This window comes from Symphalangus syndactylus, chromosome 21 (assembly GCF_028878055.3).
Source record: "Symphalangus syndactylus isolate Jambi chromosome 21, NHGRI_mSymSyn1-v2.1_pri, whole genome shotgun sequence".
NCBI lineage: Eukaryota > Metazoa > Chordata > Mammalia > Primates > Hylobatidae > Symphalangus > Symphalangus syndactylus.
The window spans coordinates 79541142-79561680 of NC_072443.2; the positions used below are offsets into that span (position 1 = coordinate 79541142).

The window sequence follows — 20539 nt, forward strand, 5'->3', positions numbered from 1 at the left end:
TTCGAGAATGTCATCATGTAACGCTGATTTCACCATCTGAGAAAGCACATATGCTGTTTTGGAATGCATTTAGAACTGCTTATTTTAGGATTAAAGGGTATAGAATGAAGGAATATGATTAATCCCTTTGATAGCCCCTATCATTTTACCAGCAGACTAAGCAGAGAGATTGAGTTCACATTACATATGTGGAGAAGTATGCCACAGTGCTACTGTATGTGAGCGTGGGTGAGGGCTGAAACCTTATAGCTTTTGTGCAAACACAAAACGGCATGTGCCTTTTTAACCTCTTAATTTAATAATCATCATCCAAAAAATTTTCTTGCTGGAAAGTCGATCTTGTTGGTTGTGTCCCAGGATAGTTTTGTGTGAAAGTCTTTAAGCTGGAATTATCTTTCTGATGGTTATTACTGACAGCTTTCTCAGATTATGTGAAGAGTGTTAAACTGGTAATAAAAAATGTCTGAGAAGTTCGGATGACATTTTGAGGTCAAGTTTTCACAAGTAAGGGGAACGCACTGGGAAATTGATTTATAAGGAGTTTAGAGGGAATTCATTCATTCATTAAAATTTGTTTGCCTACTATGGCCTCATATGCCATGAAATACTATAATATTGATATCATAAATTTATATATCTAAAGTTAGATGGCTTTTCTTGATATATATATAGTATATATGTACATATAAATAATACTTATGGCAGTATAAATATATATGTATGTATGTATGTATGTATGTGTATATGTATTAATATGTACACTTTGTTTTTTTAACACAAATGGTGGTACACCCAGATACTACCCTTTTTTTTTGATCTTCAGCAATAGATCTCGGAGACATTTCAACGTCAGTGTACATAACTTTTTTTTTTCTTTTTGAGACAGAGTCTGCCTCTGTTGCCCAGGCTGGAGTACAGTGGCACAACCTTGGCACACTGCAAACTTTGCCTCCAGGGTTCAAGCAATTCTTGTGTCTATCCTCCGGACTAGCTGGGATTACAGGCATGCACCACCATGCCTGGCTAATTTTTGTATTTTTGTAGAGACGGAGTTTCACTGTGTTAGCCAGGCTGGTCTCGAACTCTTGGCCTCAAGTGATCCGCCTGCCTTGGCCTCCCAACGTACTGGGATGACAGGTGAGAGCCACTACGCCTGGCCAACATAACTATTCTTAATTAAAAATGTAAAACATCCATATAAAGTCCCTTTCTATAGCTTTATTATAATTTATTTTTTACCAATTCTCCACTGATGATCATTTAAGATGTTTTAAGTTTCTGGTGGTCACAAATGGTGCTCCAGTATACATTCTTGTCTGTACATCATCATTGCCTCTGTGTGTGAAAATATCTGTAGCATAAATTCCTAGAAGTAGAATTATGGAATCAAATCGTATATGCATTTTAATTAGGTAAATATTGCTAAATAGAAAAAAATTGGGTTTCAAAAATGTATAGGCCTATCAATTTTGATTACAATACATGGCTGGCTAATTTTAAATGGCTAAGCACTTAACTTCAACAAACCTTTTGGAATGTCATTTAAAAATTTTTTTTATTGTGGTGAAATTTACATAACTGGAACACCATTTTTATTCATTATTTTCATTTGTCAACTTCACGTTCTTGCAAAATCACTAAATTGGATTTCATCCCCTTGTACTTAAGATAGAAACTATTAAATAATTTTATCCTGGTAGAGTCTCTGTGGAAATAAGACCTAGCATCCTTATCATAGATAGGGACCAACATGCTGTCAACATGTAACTCCTGATAATGCAGTCAGCTACTGAATTTTGGTGTTAGCAGACTGTGAATTTGTGTTCAATGTGAGTTTGTGTTCTGCCACAAGGTCAGGTGGAATGAGGCAGAGGGCTGGGTTTTAAGGATTTTGGTACTGGTCTGTTTTGCCGCCTCATTTTTTCAACCCATCTTTGGGTCTTGATTTACACATCTGTAAAAGTCAAGGGGTTAAGTGGATTAGGGAATAAAACTCTTCCCCCTCACTTTTCCCATCACAACCTCCAGAAATGTTTCTTTAAACTAAACCTTGAACCCAGTTTGGAAATCACAGGATAAATGGGCCTGGAAGCATCTGTTTCTCTCCACTCCCACCACAACACTGCTGTAGTCCAAACCTCCACTACTTCTTGCCTAAACAACTGCCCTCACCTCCTAAATAGTTCTCTCCACTTCTGCCTTTCTCTTCCTCTAATCTATCCCCCACAAAGCAGTCAGATACAAAGAAATGGTTCTTAGGAAACATTGAGCAGATACAAAAATGTTGATAAAATATGTATAAGGCATAAACAATAGTGATATAATGGACACCCCTGAGCCTACCAGCTGGCTTTAGGAAAAAGAACCTTGTTATTATCTTTTCTGATTCCATTCTCTTCCCACTTCCCCACCGTCCACAAAAGGTGTACCACTCTCTTGAGTTACAGATTTATCATGTCCTTTCTTTGCTTCATAGCTTTGCCAAAAGTAGGTCTCCCTAATGGTATTTTGTTTGGCTCTGCTTGTGTTCTTTTGGGACATACATGCAAGAGCTTCTCTGGAGCATGTACCTAGGAGTGGATTTGCCAGACTGTGGTGTGTGTACCTGTAACTTTACTAGATAAGGATGCATTGTTTTCCAGAGGGGTTATGTTAGTTTATTGTCCCATCAGCAGGTAAGATTCTCTTTGCCTCTCATCCTCACCTGCACTTAATTTTGTCAAGCCTCCCTTCAATCCTTTTTAGACATGTTTTTTTCTCTCTGGAACATCCTTTCCCCATTGATTCCCAGTGCTGGCTGCTTCTCCTCTCATCCTCCAGGTTTCAGATTAAATGCCACCTTCTTGGAACATTTCTCTGACCCATGTCCTCCTTGCCCCAAGACTGTAAGCTCCAGGAGGGCAGAGCCCATGTCTGTTTGGGCCACTGTTGTACTCCCCAGGGCCTAGAGCTGCACCAGGCACCTGATAGATGCTCAAGACATAATTGGTGAAATGAGTAAGTGACCGTGAGTCGAGTCCTTTCCAGTCGAAAGTACCCTCTGGTCGAGTGAAAGGAAAGAAGGATATGAGAAGGTTAAAGCAAACTCACTCCATGTTTGCTTCTGGCTTCAAGGCAGTTTCATGATGGAGCTGATATCTGAAGGCTTCTTTCAAGGAGTGTAGGTGCTAAGCTACTTTGATGGAACAGATCACTTCCAATGCTGGATACTAAAAGTGATGTTTGGATGAAATAAATGAATAAATAGCTTATAAATAAGCAGGAGTTATAGACTTGGTTGTCTTCAAAGAAAGGTGAGTGAGGATGCTTTCAGGGCATAGAATTAACTTATATTCTAGGCATCATAACGTGGAAAAGCATATGTTAAGCCTAGATGGGAGGCCTGGGAACTTTTTTTTTTTTTTTTTTTTTAGGGCTTTTTTTTTTTTTTATTATACTTTAGGGTTTTAGGGTACATGTGCACAATGTGCAGGTTTGTTACATATGTAACCATGTGCCATGTTGATTTCCTGCACCCATTAACTCGTCATTTAGCATTAGGTGTATCTCCTAATGCTGTCCCTCCCCCCTCCCCCCACCCCACAACAGTCCCCGGAGCGTGATGTTCCCCTTCCTGTGTCCATGAGTTCTCATTGTTCAATTCCCACCTATGAGTGAGAACATGCGGTGTTTGGTTTTTTGTCCTTGCGATAGTTTACTGAGAATGATGTTTTCCAGTTTCATCCATGTCCCTACAAAGGACACGAACTCATCATTTTTTATGGCTGCATAGTATTCCATGGTGTATATGTGCCACATTTTCTTAATCCAGTCTATCGTTGTTGGACATTTGGGTTGGTTCCAACTCTTTGCTATTGTGAATAGTGCCGCAATAAACATACGTGTGCATGTGTCTTTATAGCAGCATGATTTATAGTCCTTTGGGTATATACCCAGTAATGGGATGGCTGGGTCAAATGGTATTTCTAGTTCTAGATCCCTGAGGAATCGCCACACTGACTTCCACAATGGTTGAACTAGTTTACAGTCCCACCAACAGTGTAAAAGTGTTCCTATTTCTCCACATCCTCTCCAGCACCTGTTGTTTCCTGATTTTTTAATGATGGCCATTCTAACTGGTGTGAGATGGTATCTCACTGTGGTTTTGATTTGCATTTCTCTGATGGCCAGTGATGAGGAGCATTTCTTCATGTGTTTTTTGGCTGCATAAATGTCTTCTTTTGAGAAGTGTCTGTTCATGTCCTCTGCCCACTTTTTGATGGGGTTGTTTGTTTTTTTCTTGTAAATTTGTTTGAGTTCATTGTAGATTCTGGATATTAGCCCTTTGTCAGATGAGTAGGTTGCAAAAATTTTCTCCCATTGTGTAGGTTGCCTGTTGACTCTGATGATAGTTTCTTTTGCTGTGCAGAAGCTCTTTAGTTTAATGAGATCCCATTTGTCGATTTTGGCTTTTGTTGCCATTGCTTTTGGTGTTTTAGACATGAAGTCCTTGCCCACGCCTATGTCCTGAATGGTATTGCCTAGGTTTTCTTGTAGGATTTTAATGGTTTTAGGTCTAACATATAAGTCTTTAATCCATCTTGAATTAATTTTTGTATAAGGTGTAAGGAAGGGATCCAGTTTCAGCTTTCTACATATGGCTAGCCAGTTTTCCCAGCACCATTTATTAAATAGGGAATCCTTTCCCCATTTCTTGTTTTTGTCAGGTTTGTCAAAGATCAGATAGTTGTAGCTATGCGGCATCATTTCTGAGGGCTCTGTTCTGTTCCATTGATCTATGTCTCTGTTGTGGTACCAGTACCATGCTGTTTTGGTTACTGTAGCCTTGTAGTATAGTTTAAAGTCAGGTAGCGTGATGCCTCCAGCTTTGTTCTTTTGGCTTAGGATTGACTTGGCGATGCGGGCTCTTTTTTGGTTCCATATGAACTTTAAAGTAGTTTTTTTCCAATTCTGTGAAGAAAGTCATTGGTAGCTTGATGGGGATGGCATTGAATCTATAAATTACCTTGGGCAGTACGGCCATTTTCACGATATTGATTCTTCCTACCCATGAGCATGGAATGTTCTTCCATTTGTTTGTATCCTCTTTTATTTCCTTGAGCAGTGGTTTGTAGTTCTCCTTGAAGAGGTCCTTCACATCCCTTGTAAGTTGGATTCCTAGGTATTTTATTCTCTTTGAAGCAATTGTGAATGGGAGTTCACTCATGATTTGGCTCTCTGTTTGTCTGTGATTGGTGTACAAGAATGCTTGTGATTTTTGTACATTAATTTTGTATCCTGAGACTTTGCTGAAGTTGCTAATCAGCTTAAGGAGATTTTGGGCTGAGACAATGGGGTTTTCTAGATATACAATCATGTCATCTGCAAACAGGGACAATTTGACTTCCTCTTTTCCTAATTGAATACCCTTTATTTCCTTCTCCTGCCTGATTGCTCTGGCCAGAACTTCCAGCACTATGTTGAATAGGAGCGGTGAGAGAGGGCATCCCTGTCTTGTGCCAGTTTTCAGAGGGAATGCTTCCAGTTTTTGCCCATTCAGTATGATATTGGCTGTGGGTTTGTTGTAGATAGCTCTTATTATTTTGAGATACGTCCCATCAATACCTAATTTATTGAGAGTTTTTAGCATGAAGGGTTGTTGAATTTTGTCAAAGGCCTTTTCTGCATCTATTGAGATAATCATGTGGTTTTTGTCTTTGGTTCTGTTTATATGCTGGATTACATTTATTGATTTGCGTATGTTGAACCAGCCTTGCATCCCAGGGATGAAGCCCACTTGATCATGGTGGATAAGCTTTTTGATGTGCTGCTGGATTCGGTTTGCCAGTATTTTATTGAGGATTTTTGCATCAATGTTCATCAAGGATATTGGTCTGAAATTCTCTTTTTTGGTTATGTCTCTGCCAGGTTTTGGTATCAGGACGATGCTGGCTTCGTAAAATGTGTTAGGGAGGATACCCTCTTTTTCTATCGATTGGAATAGTTTCAGAAGGAATGGTACCAGTTCCTCCTTGTACCTCTGGTAGAATTCAGCTGTGAATCCATCAGGTCCTGGACTCTTTTTGGTTGGTAAGCTATTGATTATTGCCACAATTTCAGAACCTGTTATTGGTCTATTCAGAGATTCAACTTCTTCCTGGTTTAGTCTTGGGAGGGTGTATTTGTCGAGGAATTTATCCATTTCTTCTAGATTTTCTAGTTTATTTGCATAGAGGTGTTTGTAGTATTCTCTGATGGTAGATTGTATTTCTGTGGGATCGGTGGTGATATCCCCTTTTTCGTTTTTTATTGCATCTATTTGATTCTTCTCTCTTTTCTTCTTTATTAGTCTTGCTAGCGGTCCATCAATTTTGTTGATCTTTTCAAAAAACCAGCTCCTGGATTCATTAATTTTTTGAAGGGTTTTCTGTGTCTCTATTTCCTTCAGTTCTGCTCTGATTTTAGTTATTTCTAGCCTTCTGCTAGCTTTTGAATGTGTTTGCTCTTGCTTTTCTAGTTCTTTTAATTGTGATGTTAGGGTGTCAATTTTGGATCTTTCCTGCTTTCTCTTGTGGGCATTTAGTGCTATAAATTTCCCTCTACACACTGCTTTGAACGTGTCCCAGAGATTCTGGTATGTTGTGTCTTTGTTCTCGTTGGTTTCAAAGAACATCTTTATTTCTGCCTTCATTTCATTATGTACCCAATAGTCATTCAGGAGCAGGTTGTTCAGTTTCCATGTAGTTGAGCAGTTTTGACTGAGTTTCTTAATCCTGAGTTCTAGTTTGATTGCACTGTGGTCTGAGAGACAGTTTGTTATAATCTCTGTTCTTTTACATTTGCTGAGAAGAGCTTTACTTCCAACTATGTGGTCAATTTTGGAATAGGTGTGGTGTGGTGCTGAAAAAAATGTATATTCTGTTGATTTGGGGTGGGGAGTTCTGTAGATGTCTATTAGGTCCACTTTATGTAGAGCTGAGTTCAATTCCTGGATATCCTTGTTAACTTTCTGTCTCGTTGATCTGTCTAATGCTGACAGTGGGGTGTTAAAATCTCCCATTATTATTGTGTGGGAGTTTAAGTCCCTTTGTAGGTCACTGAGGACTTGCTTTATGAATCTGGGTGCTCCTGTGTTGGGTGCATATATATTTAGGATAGTTAGCTCTTCTTGTTGAATTGATCCCTTTACCATTATGTAATGGCCTTCTTTGTCTCTTTTGATCTTTGCTGGTTTAAAGTCTATTTTATCAGAGACTAGGATTGCAACCCCGATTAGCAGGGCATTCTTAACTGCACTTCCAAAAGAAGAATTCAGCTTCAGCCTTTCATTCATTCATTCATTCATTTAACATGTGTATTTCGTATCATTATGAGCCACACACTGTGGTAGGTTCTGGATACTCCCAGGTTTTAACAAGATATTGGTCTTCTCATAATGGAGCTGACATTCCAGTAGGAAGACAGATGTTAAAGAAAGAATTACCCAATTACAGGGTGCTTTGCAGCAGATAACCCAGTCAGGAAGGTTTCTCAGAATAAATGGGCTTTGAACTGAGTGCTAAAGAATTTACCAGGCCAAAGTTGAGGTGGTACAGTATGCACAGAGAGGGAGAGAGAGGAGAACTCCAATCAGAGAGAATGGCACATGCAAAGGCCTTGTAATGTAAGGGACATATCAGAAGAACAACCAAAAGAAATGCATGTGTTGAGTACAGAATGGTACCAGATGAATCTGCAGAGGCAAAGACAGACTCTATGGAGCGCAGGTCTTTAGACTAGGAGTTGGCGTACTTTGTCTACAAAGTGCCAGATAGTAAAGATTTTAGTCTTGAAGGGCCAAGAGGCAAAATCAATGATATATTTGTATGTCAAGAGAGAAAACAAATTTGCACAAAATTTTTTTATTGGTCAATTTCAAAATACAATCATAATAACTAAGTATAGCTTTTTCTAATACAGATCACCTGAGATGAATGGGATATTGGGGGAGGAAAATATTTAGCTTAATTAGTGTTCTGTATTACCAGAATAGATGGTAAATGTTTATCTGTTAATGCTGACCTGAAATGAGAGATATTATGTATTTCAATCTTTCTAAATGCCTTTCTGCATGCATTGATATTGCCAAACACTGATATCTATCCATAACCATATAATGTTAATTAAGCATATTCATGGCTTGGCAGGCACGTATAGAATTCTATTAGAGTTTTCTCTTGATAGTTGCCTTTTAGCATGTCACTACATTGCATATTAATCACTTGCAATTGAAAATGAGATAGAAGCTCCTCAATTGCTAGTTAAGTGGATTTTGACATATAAAGATTTCCTTTGCATTTATATCAAAGTCTGAAAAACGGTGCTGGAACTGCAGTTTAAGCTCAGAAACTATATACACTTTAAATTTGTGTGTAATAGAGAAGTCATTTCCTGTTTTAACTTTTGACAGCATGGGAAGTGTTTAAAACAATCTAACATTACTTGTGATCCAAACAGTGTTATCAATGAAATTACTTTATAACAGTATAAGTTTTGCTTATAAGAACAGTTTTGCCTTGTAATTTTAGGTACAATCCATTAAGAAACATGATCAACTCTGAAGCAAAAGCTAATATTCAGAGCCATTAAGTGTTGAATTACAGTGATTGAGAGCAGCTATAGTTCAAAAAATTTTAATCTTGACCCTGAGCTCAAAAATCAAAATAAAACTTTACCCCACTGCTAAGCCATCAAATTGCTGTGTAGTAGGACAAGTCAAGGTATTGAGCTTTCAGTTCTGACAAAAAATTCACAAAATAGATGATGGGTAAGTCCGTGGTAGAAAATAAAGTCCACTATTGACACTACTAGTTCTATAGCACTTAATAGGTCAAATATTTTACACAAAGTACCCGCAAATGAATAATACAGTGAATAACCATAGGCTTTAAACATCTAACAGTTTCACAAGCTTTGTAAATTTGTCCAATTAAAGCTTTTTATGCTCCACACATATTTGTACTACCATCAGTTGTCAACACATCTTAGCAGATTCCACTTGAGTTGTTCTGCAGTTCTTTCCCAACCTTTTTGAAATATTCTCACCTCTACTTGTTCCATAAACTATTCCACTATTCCACAAATTATTCCACTATTCCACTAGTTCCACTAGACTCTTCAAAGAGTCTAATTCTTTAGTCACTTCATACTGGGCATTTTCTCCTCAAAGAAATGATAACACCTGAATAACATCAGTAATATGTGTGGACCCTTCAAGAGCCAGTGAAAACCACTCAAAATAATCTGCTTTGTTTTTTTAGTTGACTATTAATGTGGTTCCCAATGTTATTAGCTTTTCAAGCAATAGTCCTTGCCAAAAGGGTAGTTAAGTTTATTTTCTCTGGACACATTTCTTCAGATGTTGCTGTTAAACAGGATTTAATGAACTCACCATTGGTAAATTGTTTTCCTTGCTTGGCTAACAAATGAGCAACTTGGAAACTTACTCATTTTCGTGTTTTTTATTTTTTGTGGAGGGATTATGCTATGGTGAGATATTCCATTTTAAATTTTCTAAATTTTTGACCATTGTTTTTCTGTGAGTTGGGAATATTGTGATGAGTATTTAGTTTGGTGATGGTATATATTGTATTCTTTTAGCACAGCTATAGTGTCTTTTCGTAATAATCACAAGGCTTTGTCATCTAAATTTGATAACAAAATAATCCACATGCCATTGTACCTTAAAAGTGCAACATTCAAAGTCTACCTTTCTCTTCTTTTCTTGATTTGTCATAATGGTATACACTGGTAATAAGCACATAAGTTGTAATGATCTAGCAATACACACATCACTCAAAACACTCTCAAATTAAAACAGTGTCACTGTGATTTTTGTGCACCAAGAAGCAGTATGAAGCTGAGACTCAATTCTTTTTTTGCAGCATGAAAGCAGCTATAGACATCAGGTAAATTAATGAATGTGGCTGTATTCCAATAAAACTTTATTAATAGACACTGAAATTTGAAATTCATATGATTTTATGTGTTAAGAAATATTATTTTTGGTTTACTTTTTCTCAATTATTTAAAAACATAAAAATCATCCTTAGCTTGCAAACTGTACAGAAACAGGTGGTGGGCTAGATTTGGCTCACAGGCTGAAGTTTGCCAGCCCCTGCTTTAGACCATGGTGAGTATGTTGGGCTTCACATCAGTTCAGAAGGCCTGCTTACTGTCTGTATAAGAACGTTTTCCCAAAAAGCCAGTGCAGGCCCTAAAAGCATTAAACCAAGCAGGTAGGCTAACATGATGCATCTCCTTGCAGGATGGTACCCGAGTCATAGGGAAATGCGGTGGTTACTGTGGGAAATGCACTCCATCCTCTGGTACTGGCCTGGAGGTGCGAGTTTTATAGCTAAGGTAAGTAGTCCCATGTCTGCCTGTCTGTCTGTCTTTTATTTTTTTCTGTAGCCTATATGAGCAAATGTGGGAGGATCAGGCAGCGTTACAGTTAAGCATCTTGAAGCTGACCCAATACTGTTCTACCTTTTTTATCTCCTGCTCCTCTGTCCTCATGTGACTGAAGCCATCAGTCTTCTGCCATCAGACGTGGGTTCTCCTCTACAGAGCTGGCCTATTTATTTATTTGCTTTTAGATTTTAGATTCAGGAGGTACATGTGCAAGTTTGTTACACTGATAAAGTGTGTTGAGATGTAGGCTTCGTTTGAACCCATCACCCAGATAGTGAAAGTAGTATCCAATAAATAGTTTTCCCTTCCCTTCCTCCTCCCTTTTGGAGTCACCAGTGTCCATTATTTCAATCTTTATGTCCATGTGTACCCAATGTTCCACTCTCACTTATAAGCAAGAGCATATGGTATTTGATTTTTTGTTTCTGTGTTAATTCACTTACGAAAATGGCCTCCAGCTGCATCCATATTGCTGCAAAGGACATGATTTCATTATTTTTTATGGCTGCATAGTATTTCATCATGTATACAGAGCACATTTTTAAAATCCACTCCACCATTAATGGGCACCTAGGTTGATTCCACGTTTGCTATTGTGAATAGTGCTGCAATAAACGTGTGAGTGCAGGTGTCTTTTTGGTTGAATGATTTATTTTCTTTTTGATATATACCCAGCAATGGATTGCTGGGGTAAATGGTAGTTCTATTTTTAGTTCTTTAAGAAATCTCCAAACTGCTTTTCACAGAGGTTGAAATAATTTACAGTCCCACCAACAGTGTATTCCATTTTTCTCTGCAATCTCACCAATATCTGTTATCCTTTTACTTTTTGAGAATAGCCATTCTGATTGGCATGAGATGTTATCTCAGTGTGGTTTTGACTTGCATTTCTGTGATGATTAGTGATGTTCAGCATTTTTTCTTATATTTGTTGGCTGTTTGTGTGTCTTCTTTTGAGAAGTGTCTGTCCATGTCCTTTGCCCACTTTTTAATAGGATTGTTTGTTTTTTTCTTGTTGATTTGCTTAAGTTCCTTATAGATTCTGGATATTATTCCTTTATCAAATGTATAGGTTAAAATGTTTTCTCCTATTCTGTAGGTTGTCCGTTTATTCTGTTGATAGTTTCTTTTGATGTACAGAAGCTCTTTAATTTAGTTAGATCTCCATTATCAATTTTTGTTTTGTTGCATCTGCTTTTGAGGACTTAGTCATAATTTGTTTGCCTAGGCCAATGTTCAGAAGAGTATTTCCTGGGTTTTCTTCTAGAATTTTTATGGTTTGAAGTCTTACATTTAAGTCTTTAATGTATCCTGAGTTATTTTTTGTATATGGTAAGAGGTAAGAGTTCCATTTCATTCTTCTGTGTGTAGTTAGCCAGTTTTTCCAGCACCGTTTATTATAGGGTATGCTTTCCCCATTGTTTATTTTTGTTGACTGTGTTGAAGTCCAGTTGTTTATAGACTTATAGCTTTATTTCTGGGTTCCTTATTCTGTTCCATTAATTTATGTGTCTATTTTAGTACCAGTACCATGCTGTTTTGGTTACCTTTAGTTTGCTGCCTTAGAGTAGAGTTTGAAGTCTGGTAATATGATACCTCTGGCTTCGTTCTTTTTGCTTGGGATTGCTTTCACTTTTAGACTCTGCTTTGGTTCCATATCAATTTTAGAATAGTTCTTCTAACACTGTAAAGAATAACATTGGTAATTTGATAGGAATTTTGTTGAATCTGTGGATTTCTTTGGGCAGTATGGACATTTTAATGCTATTGATTCTTCCAATAGATGAGCATGGAACATTTTTCTATTTGTGTCATCTATGATTTCCTTAAGCAATGTTTATAATTCTCCTTATAGAGCTCCTTTACCTGCTTGGTTAGATGTATTCCTAGGTATTTTATTCTTTTTGTGGTGATTGTAAATTGGATTGCATTCTTGATTTGGTTCTCAGCTTGAATGTTATTTGTGTATAGAAATGCTTCTGATTTTTGTACATTTATTTTGCACCCTGAAAATTTACTGAAGTCGTTTTTCAGGTCTGGGAATCTTTTGGTGGAATACGTAGGGTTTTCTCTGTATAGAATCATATTGTCAGTGAAGGAAGATAATTTGACTTCCTCTTTTCCTGTTTTGTTGTATTTTCTTTCTTTCTCTTGCCTGATTGCTCTGGCTAAGATTTCCAATACTGTGTTGAATAGGAGTGTTGAGACTACACGTTCTTGCCTTGTTCCAATTCTTAGGAGGAATGCTTCCAACTTTTGCCTATTAAGTATGATATTGGCTGTGCGTTTGTTAGAGATGGCTTTTATTATTCTGAGATATGTTCTTTTGATGTCTTATGCCTTGTACGTTTTTATCATGAAGGGATGTTGGATTTTATCAAATGCTTTTTCTGCATGTATTGATATGGTCATATTGTTTTTGTTTTTAATTGTTTGTGTGGTGAATCACATTTATTGATTTGCATATGTTGAATGATCCTTGCCTCCCAAGAATCAAGTCCACTTGATCATGGTAGATTCTCTTTTTGGTATGTTGCTGGATTCAGTTTGCTAGTATTTTGTTGAGGATTTTCATGTCAATGTTCATCAGGGAGATTAGTCTGTAGTTTTCTTTTTTTGTTGTGTCTTTGCAAGGTATTGGTATCAGGATGATAGAGGTTTCATAGAATGAGTTAGGAAGGAATATCTCTTCTTCGATTTTTTAGAAATTGTTTCAATAGGATTGGTACCACTTGTTTGCAGAACTTATTTAAAATGCTGCTTATTGGGCCGCATCTCTAGGGGTCCTGCTTCATTAGGTCTCTGGTGGATTCAGGGACCTGTAGTTTTAATACAGAGAATTCTAATGCAAGTGAATCACAGCTCATCCTTTGAGAAATACTTCCCAAGAATGTAATAGTAAAACCACAGTGGCATTTGTTGAGCAATATTTCATTGAATCCTCACAACAAAACTGTGTAGAGGAGCTGCTGTTTTACATATGAGGAAGCTGAGGCCCACAACAATTAAGTAACTTGCTTAAGATCATGATGAGGCTGGGCATGGTGGCTCATGCCTGTAATTCCAGCACTTTGTGAAGCTGTGGCAGGCAGATCACTTGAGGTCAGGAGTTCGAGACCAGTCTGGCTAACATGGTGAAACCCCATCTCTACTATAAATTCAAAATTTAGCTGAGTGTGTTGGCACATGCCTGTAGTCCTAGCTACTTGGGAGCCTGAGGCAGGAGAATCGCTTTAATCTGGGAGGCAGAGGTTGCAGTCAGCCAAGACCACGCCACTGCACTCCAGCCTGGGTGACAGAGTAAGACTCTGTCTCAAAAAAAAAAAAAAAAAAACTAAAAGGTAATGATAAATTCCCTTGGCAGAACTCAGAGTGTCCTACAATAAAGCCAGTGCTCTTAATCACTCCACTGTGCCACACCCCTGTTACTCATAGTGTGGTCCAAGAATCAGCATGATCAGCTTTACCTAGGAACTTGTTAGAAATGCACAATGTCAGGCCTCACCCTATACCTGTGAAATCAGAATCTGCATTTTAACAAAGTCCACAGGAGTCATGCATATTAAAGTTCGGCAATCCCTGACCTATGTACATTATGCCACAAAGTGATTCTTCTGCTGAGTAAAAGACGGAACTTGTCACTCTTTTCATCATCCCGGTGTCTTCAGCTACAAGGGATGAGCTCAACCAATTCATGTGACCCTCCTGCATCTTCCCTCAAGCTTCCAGTAGCCCATTACCGTGTAAGGCTCTTGAAGATCCTGATACAAGAGTGCCTATTTGCCATTTAGGATTACTTCTGTTACAAGGAGCTAAGGAAATGAAGGAAATTTATCATCTTAAGTGACTGAGATATCCAAGAAGTATGCTAACTTCAGGCATGGCTAGATCCAGAAGTTCAGTCATCAGTACTCTTTCTTTCTTCATCAATCAGCAATAATTGCCTCTTAAATGACTTCATTCTCAGGCAGATCATTGCCCCCCACACCATGGTCCTGGGCAGCTCTAGGATTACATCATTCTTCCAACTTATGATTCAAGTGAACACTCATCCCCTAGCATGCATGCTGCAAAATAACTCTGTTTAGCTCTGGTTAGGTCAAATGGTCACTTTTGAGCAAATCACAACATCCAAGGATCTGAGATCATGTACCCACCTAGAGTCAGGTGATTGACAGCTTCAGCTGGAAGAGGGATGATTCTCAAAGGACAAGAAGGCATTTTGTTATCAGAAAGGGGGAGATGGGATGGAGGCATGCAAAAATCAGCAGGTGTCCGCTAGAGATCACCATTGTATATGTACTGTATATATTTTGTATCTAAGAAGATAAATTTTATATAGCACATATATACAATATTTACATATATAAACATATTTATAGAAAAAGACTAGAAGGAAATACCAAAATACCAATATATGAAGAGCAGTTATCTCAGGTGCAGGGATTTCATGCTAATGGGTTTTTAAATTTTATTCTATATTACTTCCCTGAAACTTCCGTGTTTCTTACAGCAAACGAACACTACTTTTAAAATCTAGGGCCAGCGTGGTGGTTCATGCCTATAATCCCAGCACTTTGGGAGGCTGAGGCAGGAGGATTACTTGAGTCCAGGATTTTGAGACCAGCCTGGCCAACATAGTGAGACTTCCATTTCTGCAAAAAAAAAAAAAAATTTTTTTTAATTAGCTGGGCATGGTGGTGTGCACCTGTAGACCCAGCTACTTGGGAGGCTGAGATGGGAGGATTGCTTGCCCAGGAGATCAAGGCTGCAGTGAGCCATGACCATGCCACTGCACTCCAGCCTTGGTGACAGTGAGACTGTGACTCAGAAAAAATAAAAATAAAATCTAGAGAAAATAATGTTAATTTTAAATTCTACATGTAAAAATGTATCAGTTGCCTATTCTTAACTTATGGCATTTGAGGCAGAAGGTTTATATTTTCTGGTTTGTTTATTTCAGGTGCTTTGAAGAGGAAGCTATTATGGGATGGATGAAGGATAGTAATGCAATACCTCCACCTTAATTTGGGTGCATGTGTGTGTGTGTGTGTGTTTATGTGTGACTTGTATGCTTGTGTGTGTGTAAATGTGTGTACATAAACATATATACATATATACACATACATATATGCACATATATGTGTGTATGTATATATGTGGACTATCCTAATGATGTAAAGTTTAATATTTATGTTTGAAATTATTTATTGTGATGTAATATTTTTGTACGTAAAATGATTCTATTATGACTGCCTTTGCATGTAGTAATATGACAAAGTGATCCTTCATTATCACGGTACACTATTGTTTACTTTTCATCTGTAAATGTTTTATTGTGACTTTTTTAAAATGAATTTTTTTAAAACAATCTAGCCATCATCAAGGTGCTATAAGAGTTGTATAAAAGGTATTTTTGGCATTTCTAGGCAAGTATCAGCCAATAAGTGTGTTAGTGATGTCACAGATTGTACCAACTATTAACTATGTTAAATATGTATTCAGTTTCATGTGATCTCTGGGAAAAAAATATGCTGCCTTGGTGCTAATATTATATGTATTTAAATGATCATCTGACTCAGAAATATAAACACTTTTAATGAAAGGGAGGAACAGAGAAGGACAATTTCCAGTGCACAGAATCACTTGGATGCAATAAGACCAGCTCTTTACCCTTATTTTTGGATATGCCTTTTTTGGAAGAGACTTGGACTTTATCCTTATTGTTGTTAGTGTTGTTAATATTCGTTGCTTCAGCCCACGGTGCCTTGGTCTCTCTACAATCAAATGGAGGATCCCCCAAGCAGCTTCATTACAGAGTGATATTGGGAAAGTGAGATCTTCTCACCATTTTGCCAAGATACTCTAAAATGACATCCAAGTTTACCAGTAGAAAGACAGAGGATGCACAGAATGGGCGTGACCTTCAGCTCACGAGCACACCTGGAGAAGTTCAGAACCAGGTTCTGAATCATCACGATTGCCTTTTGCATGAAAACGTTGGCTGCTGATGTGACTTCTCTTCAGGCCATGAGCCTAACACCCTGCGAGTTTTCATGGCCGCTGCAGTAATGGGCGTTTGTGTGAAGAAATGAACTGTGGAGTACAAAATGCTTTGAGTCTTTCCAATCGCTCATTAATTCACTTTTTTGTTACTTCTTTCCAAAATGGAAGTGCTGAAGCCATGGTCTTTCTGCCCTTCCAAACTATGAAGGGAAGCCTTGCCAGTGGCCCATGGGAGACACTTGGTTTGAGAAACCCTGCCCACTTCCAAAGACCAAAGAGATTAGGGAAAGCCTGGCAGTATTCTCCAACTCCAAGCAAGCTCTAGAGTGCTCCAGGAAAAGTTATATTCAGTATATGAATAAGTGTTATTCTCCATTATTAATGTGTTCTGAAACTATATTATGAATAAATACATCACCACACCCAAACCATTTGTGTTTCACATAGTTTCTGGACTCTTGATTCAAGTTGGAGTAAAAATGTCTCTAGTTTCCAGATGGAGAAGAAGTGAAGATTTTATTTATTTCATTTATTATAATTGCCATTCTAGAGACAGATAGGGATAGGGCTTGTCCATAAGATCTGTCTTTTCATCATGCAAGTCAATTAAAGTGGTTCTTCTGGAAACTGGGAACTTACCCCTCTTGGGAAACAAATGAGCAAACAAAACAAAATATTTAGGTGGGCTTTGGGTGCTTAATTGTTCATTTTGTGTGTAGTTCCTACCCTGTATGGTGTCCAGGTAAAAAGAGAGCTTTTTAAACATGTCTACTAGAAGCAAATGATTATCGAACAGCACCATGCCAGGCCTTTTACTTTTATTGTTTCACCTCATCCTCACAACCACCAAATACACCAGGTAATAGACTAACCTTCATTTGATGGTAAGGAGACAGAGCCTTAGAGTTACAAATAGGCTCAAGTTCACACACAGTGACTAAGTAGTCGTCTCCCAAAGAAATCTGGCTCTGATTGGGTCACATGACCACTTCTGGACCAATCACAATATCAAGGGGCCTGGGATCCTGTGCCATTCTAGAGTCAGGTGATCAACAGCTTCAAGTGAAAAAGAGATGGTTCCCAGAAGAGAAAAGGGGAGATGGGATGGAGACATGAAAAAAGTGGGCATCCGCTCAAATTCCCATTGTGTGTGTGTGTGTGTGAACACATGCATGTACCTGTGTACAATCTCCAAATCCCAGAGCTTATGCCAAAGTCCCACCCCTTGCCATCACTCAGCATCATTTGAGGCCTCAGTTCTCTTCCTCTCTCTGGTGTTTACTAACTGTGTGATCTTGAGCCTTAGTTTTTTCATGTGTAAAATGAGGCTATTGATTGTCCTCCCACTTACCTTCCAGGATAAAGTGTTTTCTCATGTCCCTTTAAGCCCTGCATCAGTGCTAGCAAAACAGCAGCCCTCAATATGTGCATCAGCAAGCTTAAACTGACAGCATTGAAGGCATGGGCTCCCTAATCAGTTAGGAATTGTGTTCAGCAGCTAATTAGAGATCTGACTGCAATGGCTTACATATTTAAAAGTGTATTTCAGGTCAGGCGCGGTGGCTCACGCTTGTAATCCCAGCACTTTAGGAGGCCAAGGCGTGTGGATCACGAGGTCAGGAGATGGAGACCATCCTGGCTAACACGGTGAAACCCCGTCTCTACTAAAAATAGAAAAAAATTAGCCGGGCGTGGTGGCGGGCGCCTGTAGTCCCAGCTACTCGGGAGGCTGAGGCGGGAGAATGGCGTAAACCCGGGAGGCAGAGCTTGCAGTGAGCCGACATTGCACCGCTGCACTCCAGCCTGGGTGACAGAGCAAGACTCCATCTCAAAAAAAAAAAAAAAAGTGTATTTCATTGTTATGTAAAAGTATATTTCACTGTTATGTGGGAGGTAGGCAATCCAGAACTAGCATGGCAGTTCCACGACTTCATCAGGGACAGAGTTCATTTCTCTTTCTCCTCTCTTCATTCTTCCGTATTTCAGTATGGCTGCTAGAGCTCCAGCAATCACTCCCAAATTTCCAGGTGACAGGAAAAAAAAAAAAAATAGGAGTAGGGGAAAGGGTAGAAAGTGGCATATTTTCAGTTCTGTATTGTTCTTTTAAAGAGGTTTTTCAGAAACCTTACCTAACAAATTTTACTTATATCTCCTTAGCCAGAATTTAGTCACGTGGCTGTAGGAGTAGTGGAGAAATGGGGTTGTTTCACACAGTACGTTGCCACAGAAAATAAAATGAGGCATCTGTTCCTAGGAAAGAAAGCAAAATGAATTTGAAAGAGGCAATTACAAGTCTCTGCAATAGATCAAATACAGAGATTGAAGAGAGAAAGTATTGGAAGCATTTATAGAGTAAGTAAGAGATAAATGAGACCTGGAGTGGTGATCATTGTAATGGTAGGGAAAGAAACAACTATAGAGAGATACAGGTGGTAAAATTAATAGGAGCTGACAACCGATAGATTTGGGATGGGCTGTGGGAGTGAAGGAAACAGTAACAGTTCAAAGATGAGACTTTATTTTCGTTGTAAACACAACCAGGGTGACAAAATGATGAATGGGTGGGTGGATAAATAGACAGATGTACAATCTATGAGAGTCCAGTAATCATTTATATTTGTGTAGCACTGCACAAATTAAATATTGTCTTTGCATTTTATTTATTTAACCAAGTAATATTCATTGCATATCTACTAATTTTTGGGCACTCATCTAAGGCCTGGGTGCAGCAGTTTCCGTTAAGGTCAAGGCTAAGAGACAGCATGAGTTTGCTCAGGCTGCCTTAGCAGAATACCACATACAGGGTGGTATCAACAACAGAAATTTATTCTCTCACAATTCTGGAGGCTAGAAGTCCAAGATCAAGGTGCTGTCAGGGTTGGTTTCTGGGGAGGCCTTTCTTTCTGGCTTATAAACAGGCCTCTTTTCCCTGTGTCCTCACATTGCCTCTGCTCTGTGTGTATGCGCAGAGAAAAAGAGACGGAGATTTCTGCTGTCTCTTCCTCCTCTTAACAAGGTCACCATTTCTATCAGATTAGAGCCCTGCCCTTCTGACCTCACTTAACCTTCATTACCTTCTTACAGGCATCTCCAAATACAGTCACATTAGGGTTAGGGCTTCAATAAAGGAATTTAGGGGTAAGGACTGGGGACAAAATTCAGTCCCTAACAGAGGCTGTAACAAAGAGACTCCAAAATAAGGTAGACTTTTATTTCTCTTACTTGCTCTCCAGAGGTAGCGGGCACTCTGGGACTGGTAGGTGACTCCGCTCCATAACATCAGAGGACAAAGATCCTTCTGTTTTGTATCTTGGCCATTCTCAAAGCCATTGTCCTCATATGGTTCCTCCTCGCAAGGTCTGCATCCAGCCTGCAGGAAGGGAGCAATTGTTTGAAGGCAAGACAGGAAAGGTAAAGCATAATTTTTATTTACAACATATTGGAAATATTTTATTGGCATAGCCACACCTAGCTGCAAGTGAGGTTGGGAAATGTACTTTCTACCTGGCAACCACATGCCCAGCTCATACTAAGTGGAGGTGGGCGGTCTGTTACTATAAGGAAGAAGGAGAGAATTGTTACTGAGGAAATTAGTTGCTTCTGCCACAGATAGTGAACAAAAGCTACAAAAATCTCTTTCCCATTGGAGCTTACATTTTGGCAGTGACAGAAGAGAGAGAAAACAAGCAAAGCAAAAACTAAACCACCCTGCAATTATTTTCCAGTAATAAATCTGACCATATTGTCCATGATGGTCGGTCATCTACCGTCATGGCCTGGGATGGCATTCCCTGAGCACCAAGAACTTTCATACCCCAGAGTGTGCAAAGATGCCGTGGTTCCCTTTGCCTTGGCATGTTGATTTTTCTTTATGCTCTGATTGGTACAGAAGTGAAAAATAGCAAGCAAAACCTAGTGTGTCAGAAGGTGAGAAGTATGAGAGAGAGAGATAAAATAGGGAAAAGGAATTGGGAATGCCAGATGCCATGGGGTGAGCATGTTGCTGTTTTAAATAGGGTGGTCAGACATTTCTTCTTTACAGACTTCATAGCTGTGAGCAAAGCTGTGGGTTCCCATGAAAGCCTGCCACTAACCTCAGTGA

At 38.7% G+C, this 20539-nt stretch overlaps 1 long non-coding RNA gene across 4 annotated transcripts in view; it reads left to right on the top strand.

Annotated features, from left to right (window-relative positions):
• LOC134735495 (uncharacterized) overlaps nt 1-20539 on the top strand; it is a 100683-nt gene that overhangs the window by 23245 nt on the left and 56899 nt on the right. For 3 of the 4 annotated variants that reach the window (XR_010118672.1, XR_010118673.1, XR_010118674.1), the window contains exon 3: nt 10286-10380. The exons of the other annotated variant lie outside the window; for it this stretch is intronic. This is a non-coding gene — a long non-coding RNA (uncharacterized lncRNA). The remainder of the gene's footprint in view (nt 1-10285; nt 10381-20539) is intronic. 4 annotated transcript variants of the gene reach the window in all.